Genomic DNA, 11749 nt, shown 5'->3' on the forward strand with positions numbered 1-11749 from the left:
TTTTATGAGCCCTGTTCCAAAACCCTATTTATTTAAATCTACGAACAGAATTTCTCCTCAAGACTGAAACTATGCAATTTTATTTTAAGGAAAAAACTATGCAATTTTATTTTAAGGAAAATTAGGTTGGTAAATTGCTAAATTGAGTGACGAATTTTGCACTTTGAAAAAGTATAAGTTTTGTAAAGATCAAGCATGTTTGCCATTTTTTGTCTCAAGTTTTAAAAAGGCCTTTTATTTATTTTACCCGTTAACACCTGAAAACTGTTTGTAAAATCCATTTTTTATACTTAGTTTTGAAATGTCGAGTTTGATCGTGGTTTTGAAAATCCGTTTGGGGACCTAAAGTCATCTAAACGACATATGGACCGTTATCCTAAGTGTAACGACCCGTTTGGTCGTTATAGTCTTTTCAACGTTTTCACCCGTTTCGAGCATTGATTAGCTCACTTTTGACCCGAGGGGACCGTTGACATGCTTCCTCCGGTGTCTAAACCGGATTCGGGCAACTTTGGTGAAAATATAGTTTTAAAGTGAAAAATGGTTGACCCAAAGTTGACTTTTGGGCAAACGAACTTTTTTTAAAATTTTGTCAATTTCGAGAGGTCCGGATGGTCATTTAGAACTTGTGTGTGCGTTTCATTCGGTTCCCAATGCATTTGGGTGCATTTCGGGACTCGGGAGGGAAATTTGGAATTAAGGCACCAGGGGTTGACTTAGTCAACGAGACCTCTGTTGGGAATTACTAGGCTACAGGCGCGTTTGGAGCATGTTTTTATGTGGGACTATGTGTCTGGTATGTGAACAGATGGCCTCAGGAATTAGTCAAAAAATCGGATCGAAAGGAAAGCTCGAGTTAAGTTTCTAGTGCCCGCTTTGGCGGCACCAGCACTGCGGCAGCGGTACCGCTGGAGTGATCAATGACTTTTAGTCATTAGCGCTGAAGCGGCAAGGTGGTCCCTGGGGCTGTCCAGGTACCGCTACAGCGGTGATGGGCTGTGATTTTTCATTAAATGTGTCTTAAATAAGTCCTAGACCCTCATTATTTCTCATCTCGATATTTGAGCTTGGAAAAACTGTTCTTGGAGATAATTTGAAGAACTTCTTGGAGGTAAAACTTGCTTAATCTTTTATTCTTCCTTAATAACAATCATCTTATATTATCGCCCTTTCCTTTAACAATCCTTTAGAGATGGAATTTGAGAGAGGGTTTTGGAAGAACATCTCCCTAGATTATTAATGATAAATTGGTGATGTTCATGTTAGATATTGACTAATCTAAGCTTATTAAGTATATATCTTCCACTCTTAATGTTGAATTTCGGATTTGGATACTTAGGGTTTATATCCAATTTGGGGATTTTTGCTTGGAATCAGATTTAGGCCAATCCTTGGGGTAAATCAACAATTAGTGGTTGGGTTATGATCACCTAGTACATAATTTGGTATTTTGCCTCCGAATTTCCCGTTTTGCCTTTGTGGGCCCCATTTCCCCAAATTCTAGGGTTAAAGTTGACCTAATTGATATCATAGCAATATTAGCATTATTCTTCATGATTTCTAATATAGAATTCGATTATGCTTAGACTACTTTGATTCTGAGCTTTAACGGAAGGCTAAGGCAAAAGAGTGACTTGTTGGTGTTGCAGTTCGGCAGTCCAGGTAGGTTATGGTTTACCTTTAGTGAGACTTCGTATAGTGAATCACATATTTAGAGTATAATGTCGGAGACAGCATGTGAACCTTCGGGTATGAAGTTGGGATGGATACTACCTCAGGTTAGGACCTGATGCGTGTTGGGACTAGCCATCCTGTTACGTGTATTTTGATTATTCGATTGTGTTGGTTTGATGTCATGTGTAATTGGTAAATATTGACTTGTATTTTTCGTCTTGATTTGGATAGAATTGACATACCCGTTGTGGTATTTGTACTTGGATATCTTGTTGGCGTACCCACTATTGGTACTTGACTTATTGATATATATTGGCATACCCACTGTTGGTATTATGATGTAATACATTTCTGGCGTACCCTGTTATGCTACTTGTGATATTGAACTTGATTGTTGATAATTGACATATGCATTGCACGCATTCTCTCATATTCATCATGCCTGGCCGATACCCGGTGATGATCCGGTATCGTTGATTGAGCGAAACTGATATTTGATAAACTCTTTTACTTGAGTGATTGTGAAAAGGCCGATATCCGAAGATCCATTCCGGAATCATTGATTATATGAAATTGATATTTTGATGAACTCTTTGACTTGAGCAATTGTGAGAAGTTCGGTGTCCGAGGTTCGATTCCGGAATCATTGATTGAGTGAAACTGATATTTGATAGACTCTTTTACTTGAGGGACTGTGAGGTGGCCGATGTCCAATGAGTTATTTCGGGCATTGTTGTTGCATGGCCGATTCCGATGTTATCCCGAAATCGTTGTTAGTGCATCGACTCCACGGGTCCCCCAGAGTGGTGCCGGTGAGACTCCCCCTGTGAGCAATTAGCCAGGGTCCCATCTGTATGTTGGGAAAAGATTCGGGACGGGTGGCACTTAGACTTCGTGAGTCACGCTGGATTGGGCTATCAAGAGGCCGATATTTCCGTCCAAAATACATGTGTACACCTCATTTGCATGGCATGGCATCGCATCCATACCATCATTGCACTGCATTGCATTATGACTTGATTGAGATGTTATGATGATTGGTTTGTGGTGATTCGGCTGTGATGATTGGATTGTGATGATTGCATTGTGGTGATATAATTAGATCGAATATACTCGGACTTGGTATATTGGGGTTTAGATGCTTACATAGGTGATGACGGATACTCGGTTGCGATTATATTGTCTCATGCTTGGTTGGTTTATTTGCTTATTTGCTTTATTTTCTGAATTGTGTTAACTATGCTTAGTCGATCGATGATGCCTACCAGTACTGTTGTTTGTACTGACCTGCAGTTGTTGCATTCTTTTATCAATGCAGTAAAGTGTGTCGGATCTATCTCTCGAATTCCGTGGCCGATCAACTCTTCAAAGCCTTTCACTCGAGTTTCCAGGGTGAGCATGGTGTCCGCTGACCTTGAAGACTTCCCTATTATATGTCTTAATTTTATTCCAGAGACATAGATATTATGTATTAATACTTCCAGATTGTATTATTCTCCCTAGAGGCTCTTGTATTATTCAGACTAGATCCTGGGGGTATTTACTGTCTTCCTCACTCTTTACTACTATATATCTATATATATCATGAGACTTACGTATATGTTATTTTCCCTACTTAATTTCCTTCAATGTTATGTATTGGTTCATTGTTGGGATGAGGGTTCGCTTACCGAGGTGGGAAGGTAAGTGCCCGCACGGCCAAGGCTAAATGGGTCGTGACAAGGTGGTATCACAGCCTTAGGTTACCCGGTCTTTAATACAAGAGAGTTTCTAGTAAAGTCTCGTGGATCGGTACGACGAGCTCCGTACTTATTTGCGGGAGGCTATGGCACATTTAGAAAATCTCACTTTCATTCTTTCCGTCGTGCTACTTTATTCAATTTGGTATCTGAAAAGATCGAATTGGTATCTGACTCTTATCTCTTCTCTCACAGATGGTGAGGACTCGAGCTACTACTGTTCGAGGAAAAGTGCCAGAGCCCGCAGCAATGGCTGGCACCCGAGAGCGAGTGACAACCAGAGGGCGCGGCAGAGCGAGAGGCCATGGGGCTACCCTAGCCAGGGGTAGAGCTCCGACGGTGGGCCAGCGATGAAAGAGGTCTCCATCTCCCGAGCCCGAGTATCAGCCAGGTAGAAACCAGGCCACGGAGGATGGCGTGGCCCCAGCACGGACACAACCTGAGGTTACTTCTGATCAGGCCATGCATGATACTATGGCCAGAGTATTGCTTCATCTCGATGCCCAGCAAGCAGCCGCCGGTGTTACTACACCCGGCGGAGGTTCACAGACTAGGGTTGGGGCGCACACCCTGCTAGTATAGAAAGAAGGCAGTGTCATAGTATGATGCACAATTTTTCTTAACAAATCACATATGTCATGAAGGTGTGACAAACATAGCATCCAAGGAAACAAAGCACAGAGCAATGATGTGTCGTGAAATTTAGGGTATATTCGATGCTAATTCCTTAAGCTTTTGTGACTCTTCAAGCACTTTTAATGTTACTTTTTGTGTGCTTATGTCGTTTTGTAGGATAAGATGTCTGGAGAGCATAACGGAGTAAAATGGAGCAAAAAATAGAACAAGCAGCACCTGCTAGACGCAAACTAAAGTTATTTTTCTTTTCTATTTGTGTAGCTGAGCTCTTGATTTGGAAAGAACAAAGGCTCCAAATTCAAGCCTGAACCGGGTTGGACATCTAAAAGGTAATTTCTTATCATTTTGTTGCTTTTTCTTTTAATGTCTATCAATTTGAATGTTAGTTTAGTTTAGTTGTGTTTCCTGTTCAGGTTCAATGTTAGTGATAGTTTGCTTAATTTTTACACTACTTGTTTGTTTGTGCAATGTTTTGTTTAATTGAAGTTGTGTTAAGGATTTAGTGGCTTAATGGTCTTATATGGGTTAGTTTGTTACTTAACTTTGATAACTTAGTTTAAGGCATGACCTATTGATGGTTAACTTGTTTCTGTTCAGTGACTATCCTTAGTCTTCTGCTCACATAGAAGTAAGATGGATATGAAGCAGTTAAAGGGCTTACCAGGTTTAAGTCCAAGACTGAAAAATGAAAGATTTAAAGGTTAAGTTTGGTTCTGGTCATCAAAGCAGATTGAAAAAATTTACAAATCAAGAGAAAAAGCCGTTAATATCATTTCTTCATTTCAAGTTCCTAATTGAAATCACATAGGCTCTTAATGACTTAAAACAGGGATGTTTAATAGCTTCAGAGGTGAATTAGTGTGATTATTTTGAAATTTTCAATGCCTAATTCATTGTCAGGGTTAGTTATCCTGGATATGTATGTGTTAGTAAAGATTTCTTGGTATTGCTGGTCCCTCCAACTTTTTTTTCCTCTGAAACCTTGTCCGTGCGGCAAAACTTCTAAAAGATTTGTTTAGCCTAAAAAATAGGATGAACATGTTCGAACTGTTACAATCAAAAAAGGCTTAGAGTAATTTTGGGACTAAAGTCTTGTGTCAAGTTGATTAAAAACCAATATGTATTAATGTTGATCAAGTATTAGATTGAATTTGCTTCAATAATAGTGTTTATAAAGTCACAAGTGTTCAAGGTCAAGTTATGAACCATTTGGCATAAGAGAAGCCTTTTAAAAACACCGCAAAGAAAGGATTGAGAAGGACCAGGTCCCACTTGGCTCATAGTATCTCTCCTCCAAATAAGGGGTGTCATGGCATGCCCTATAAGTCCATGGGGTGTTTGCTTGCCCTGTGAAATGCACTTGACTCTTCATCCTCATCATTGGACCAAAAGGGTGAAATGAAATTGACATGTTAAGTCCAAACAAGCTATTAAGGTTAAAAGAGGAAACTGTCCACTTGATGTTACTGGTATTTTTTCTTGAAAAAAAAAAGAATGAATCAAGTTGAAGTCTTAGCAGTAAGTATTACTTCGGAAATAAATGTTGAACCGGTGGAATCATAGGACCTGTTAGAATTTTGTTGTTTTATTCCTTCCTTCTTAAGGATCAGTTGAAGTTTAAGAGGCACAGATTGCACTTCATTTCAGCTATGGCATATATGGGTCATGTGTTCTTGTATATATGTTTCCTTTTATCTGATGAATCAGGATGAGGTCTGAAAGGGTCATCCCTGTGTGTTTCTGGTTATTTGAATTTGATTCAATCTAGCCCCTTTGGTGTTGTTTTAACTTTGATTTTCTAATATTCAAACCCATCTTCATGACCATAAGTTGTAATATGTTTGATCCTCTTTAACCTGCATACCTTTACAGTGCTTTGTTACTGCCTAGTATCACGCATGTGCATTAATCTGTTTTTACATTGTTACTATGTGGACTACTATTTGCTTAAGGTCATGTATGGAGCTGGTGTGAATCACTTACCTAACATATATAAGATTAAGTTGAACTTGAACCAGCCTTAGTTTTAGATTTAAACAGTGCTTTAAAAATATAGACTAACTAGGTGGATAGATGGTCACAAGTCCAAGGTCTAAGCTTAAAGAGTAGAAATACAATAAAATGTACATGGTTTAAAAAGAAAATTAAAGAGGGTATACATAGGGATATGCATTTGACTTAATGAAAGAAGCAGCTTTAGACAGTTGGTATACATGGTGTATACTTAATATATAATGCCAATGTGTATATTAAGTATAATAGCAAGTATATCAGTCGTATGAAGAGTATATATCAGTCCAGCAAGGGATAGAAGTCCATTAAGCTTTAACACTTAGTTGGAATTTAAACCTAGTGTGAATTTGGGTCTGGCCCATTTCAGTTTCAATGCAGAAGTCTATAATTTATACTTGGAACAAAAGGGGATAAATGGGGCTTCGGGTAAGTCTATAGGATGAACCATTGGGCCGCCAGGTCCAATTCCCTGGAATTGAATGCATATTGTATGCTTTACTTCTTTATATATATGTTGTGTATATCTATGCTTATGATAAGTACAGCAAAATTAATTCTAACCGATTTTTTCTTTCCTCCTCCTCCTCCACCTCGTGGTCCACTTGGGCCGAGTCAAACCAAGTCTATTGGACTGAGGTCCAACAGACCAATTCCTTCAAGAAACAACCCAGAAACAGCGAGAAATGGAAGCTAATATTGAACGTGCATGAAGGCCCAACCATAGGTAAAAATGGTTAACTAGGGGCTTGGTACGCCCCTACCCTAACTTATCTTTTATTTACATATTCATATATTGATACTATAATGTATTTGTGTATTTGTAAAAAACATTTGTATTATGGGAATCCATTTGGATATGATTTAGTCATCTTAGGGCAACAGTGCCTATGCCGTTTAGTTGACCTTAAGTCCCCAAATGATTTTTAGAACTCGGATTAAGCATGACGACTTTGAAACTGAAAAAGGGAAAAGTTTTAGGCCAAAAGCCCACTGATACTGAAAGAGATATAATATAATCATTTTGAGCCAAAACCCACTAGAAAATACGCTGCTTTAGGCCACGGCCCTATTTAATTTTAGAAGGAGGAAAAGTTATTTTGGGCTCAAGTCCACTTAAAAGACAACACAATCATTTTCATATGAATAAATGAATTCATAACAATATCATTTATGAAAACAGATTTGTTCAAATAAGTGAAATGCATTCGTAAATATGAAGTTTGGGATAAGGCAATCTAACGTATTATACGGACGGACCCAAGACAAAGCGTGATTTAAAAGGGGAAATAAATATACTTTTATACATTACCAAAAACCAAAAACACTTTAATCATCTTATAAATAAAAAGTACATTATCCTTATATTTAAAAGGAACCTATTCTTACCCGGATATCCTAAATCCGAACCTAAACTACCCTATATATAAGCAGAATATATTCAAATCCTTTTTTTTTTCAAAGAAAATGATATGCAATCAAATAACTATAATTTATAAAGCGGAAAAATAAACGCTAAATAAGCAGTTTAAACAAATAATCATACATTGGAATTCAAAGGTCAACCGTATAGTACGGATCCGTAATACTGGGGTGCCTAACACCTTCCTCAGGGGATCACTAGAACCCTTACCTAGAACTCTGGATTATGAAGGCTTTTTTTTGCGGTATTTGAATAAACCGTTCAACCTGGTTTTCTTAATTTCCTAAAAATTAGGTGGCGATTCTTTTTCAATGTAAGTCCTAATAATACAAGAGCATCTAGGGAAGATAATACAATCTGGAAGTACTAATACATAATATCTATGTCTCTGGAATAAAAGTAAGACATAATATGGAAGTCTTCAAGGTCAGCGAACGCCATGCTCACCCTGGAAACTCGAGTGGAAACTGAAGAGTCAATCAGCCACATGTCAGAGAAGTAGATCCGACCTGATACTCTGCATTCATAAAAGAATGCAGCAAGTGCAGGTCAGTACAAACAACGATCAAAAGGCATCATAGGCCGACTAAGCATAGTTAACACAATTCAGAAAATAAAACAGATAAGCAATTAAACCAACCAAGCATGAGACAATATAATCGCAACTAAGTATCCGTCATCACCTAGGTAAGCATCTAAACCCAAATAGGATAAGTCTGAGTATATCCGATCCAAACCAATCACCACGATAGAATCATCACAATCCAATCACCACAACAGATTCACCACAATCCAATCATCACAACATCTCAATCAAGTCATAATGAAATGCAGTGCAATAATGGTATGAATGCGATGCCATGCCATGCAAATGAGGTGTACACATGTACTCCGAACATAAATATCAACGTCTCGGTAGCACAACCCAGCGTGACTTGTGAAGTCTAAGTGCCACCCGTCCCGGATATTTGCCCAACAGACAGACGGGACCCTGGCTAATTGCTCACAGGGGGAGTCTCACCGGCACCACCCTAGGGGACCCGCAGAGTCCATGCACTAACAACAATTCCGGGATAACATCAAAATTGGCCATGCAACAATGATGCCCGAAATAGCTCATCGAACATCGGACATCGGCCTTCTCACAATCACTCAAATAAAAGAGTTCATCAAAATATCAGTTTCATATAATCAACGATTTCGGAATGGATCTTCGGACATCGGCCTTTTCACAATAACTCAAGTAGAGAGTTTATCAAAATATCAGTTTCGCTCAATCAACGATACCGGATCATCACCGGGTATCGGCCATGCATGATGAATATGAGAGAATGCGTGCAATGCATATGTCAATCATCAACAATCAAGTTCAATATCACAAGTACCACAACGAGGTATGCCAACAACGTATCACATCACAATACCAACAGTGGGCATGCCAATATATATCAAGTCAAGTACCAACAATGGGTACGCCAACATATATCAATAACTCAGGTACCAACAATGGGTATGCCAATATATATCGAGCACAAATACTAACAACGGGTAAGTCAATTCTATCCAAATCAAGACAGCAAAACAGAACTCGATATCTACCAACTACACATGGCATCAAGCACACATAACGGGGTGGCTAGTCTCAACACACATCAAGGCCCAACCTAAGGCAATATCCATCCCAACTTCATACCCGAAGGTTCACATGCTGTCTCCAATATTATAATCTAAATATGTGACTCACTATACGAAGTCTCGCCAAAGGTAAGCCATAACCTATCTGGACTGCCGAACCGCAACACCAACAAGTCACTCTTTTGTTATGCCCTTCCTCTGAAGCTCAGAACCAAAGTAGTCTAAGTACAATCGAATTCTCTATTAGAAATCATGAAGAATGATACTAATATTGCTATGGTAACAACTAGGTCCATTTTAACCCTAGAAATTGGGGAAACGGGCCCACAAGGGCAAACGGGAAATTCGCGGGCAAAATACCAAATTAAGTACTAGGCAATCATAATCCCACCCTTAATTGCTGATTTAGCTCAATAATTAGCCTAGATTCTGATTTCATACAAAACCCCCAAATTGGGTATAAACCCTAAATCTCCAAATCCGAAATTCAACGTTAAAAGTGAAAGATCTATGATTAATGAGCCTAGATTAATCAATATTTAACAAAACATCACCAATTTATTCATTAATAATCCTAGGAACAATGTTCTTCCAAACCCTCTTTCAACTCTTACCACCTTGGGTTCATTAAGGAAGAAGGGGGAATCTTAACATAATTATGGTTTAAAGAAAGAATAAAGAAGTGAATAGGAATTACCTCCAAGATTTTCCTTCAAATATCCTTAAGAGAAGTTTCTTCAAGTTCAATTATCAAAATAGGGTAAAATGAGGGTCTAAGGCTTTTTAACACTTCATTAATATTATTAACTGTCCGTCACCCACTGAAGCGGCACACTGACCGCCCCAATAGCTGCCGCCCTAGATGACCCAGCGGTATAAGCCGGTAATGACTAAAGTCATGGACCCGCTCCAGCCGGTGCCGGCATTGCCGCGTGCCGTGTGCAACAAAAGCGGGCACCAGACACCAGAAACTTAACCCAAGATTTCCTTTCGATCCGATTTTTTCACTAATTCCCGAGGCCACCTGCTCACATACCAGACACATAGTGCCACATAAAGACGCGCTACAAACGCACCTGTGGCCTCAAAATTCCCAACGGAGGTCTCATTGACCGAGTCAACCCCCGGTGCCTTAATTCCAAACTCCCATCCCAAGTCCCAAAATGCACCCAAGTGCATTGGGAACCGGACCAAACACACACACAAGTTCTAAACAACCATTCGGACCTCTTAGAATCGACGAAATTTTGAAAAAGGTTCGTTTGCCCAAAAGTCAACTTTGGGTCAACCATTTTTCATTTTAAGCCTATATTTCCATCAAAGTTGCTCAAATTCGGTCTAGGCACCTCGAGAAGCGTGTCAACGGTCCCCTCGAGTCAAAAGTGAGCTAATCAATGCTCGAAAAGGGCAAAAATGTCGACGAGACTATAACGACCAAGCGGATCGTTACATCAGATACTAATTGAACCGTTGCTCGTCCTCGAGCAAAGAAAAGAAGGAAAGTAGGAAAATACCTGAATCAGCGAACAACTAGGGATATCGGCTACGCATATCAGACTCAGCCTCCTAAGTAGCCTCTTCCACAGGGCGGTGCTTCCACTGCACCTTCACAGAAGCAATCTCCTCTGACCTCAACTTCTGAACCTGCCTATCCAAGATCGCGCAGGAAAATTCTCATCAAGCCATATTGAATCCCAACGGACAATGTAGGTACCATCGACATGGTATTTCTTCAGCATCGAAACATGAAAGACCGGATGAACTCCCGCCGAGCCTGGCGATAATGCTAACTCATAAGCTATATCGCCGATACAATCCACGATCTCAAATGGACCAATGTACCTGGGGCTCAACTTGCCCCTCTTACGAAACCTCATAACACCCTTCATGGGTGAAACCTTCGATAGACCCTGTCACCAATAGCAAACTTCAAATCCCGAACCTTCCGGTCCGCATACATATTTTACCAACTATGAGCTGCCACAAGCCTGGCCTGAATAACTCTCACTCTATCAAGGGATTCTCTTAATAGATCCGTGCTGCAGGTCGAGCCTCAAAACCATCGAACCAACCAATCGGAGATCTACACCTCCTACCATATAAGGCCTCAAAAGGAGCTATACTAATACTCGAATGATAATTGTTGTTGTATGCAAACTCTACCAAGGGCAAGTGCTAATCCCAATGACCACCAAAATCAATAACACATGCTCTCAACATGTCCTCAAGCACCTGAATGGTCTGCTCGGACTGGCCATCAGAGGTCTCGTTGACCGAGTCAACCCCCGGTGCCTTAATTCCAAACTTTCATTGAGAATTTCAAGGCCACAGGCGCGTTCGTAGCGCATCTTCAAATGGACCAATATACCTGAGGCTCAACTTGCCCCTCTTACGAAACCTCATAACACCCTTCATGGGTGAAAGCTTCGATAGACCCTGGTCACCAATAGAAAACTTCAAATCCCGGACCTTCCGATCCGTATACATATTTTGCCGACTCTGAGCTGCCACAAGCCTGGCCTGAATAACTCTCACTCTATCAAGGGATTCTCTCAATAGATACGTGCTTCCATGTCGAGCCTCAAAACCATCGAACCAATCAATCGAAGATCTACACCTCCTACCATATAAG

The sequence above is a fragment of the Lycium ferocissimum genome, chromosome 3, assembly GCF_029784015.1.
Source record: "Lycium ferocissimum isolate CSIRO_LF1 chromosome 3, AGI_CSIRO_Lferr_CH_V1, whole genome shotgun sequence".
NCBI classification, from domain to species: Eukaryota; Viridiplantae; Streptophyta; class Magnoliopsida; order Solanales; family Solanaceae; genus Lycium; species Lycium ferocissimum.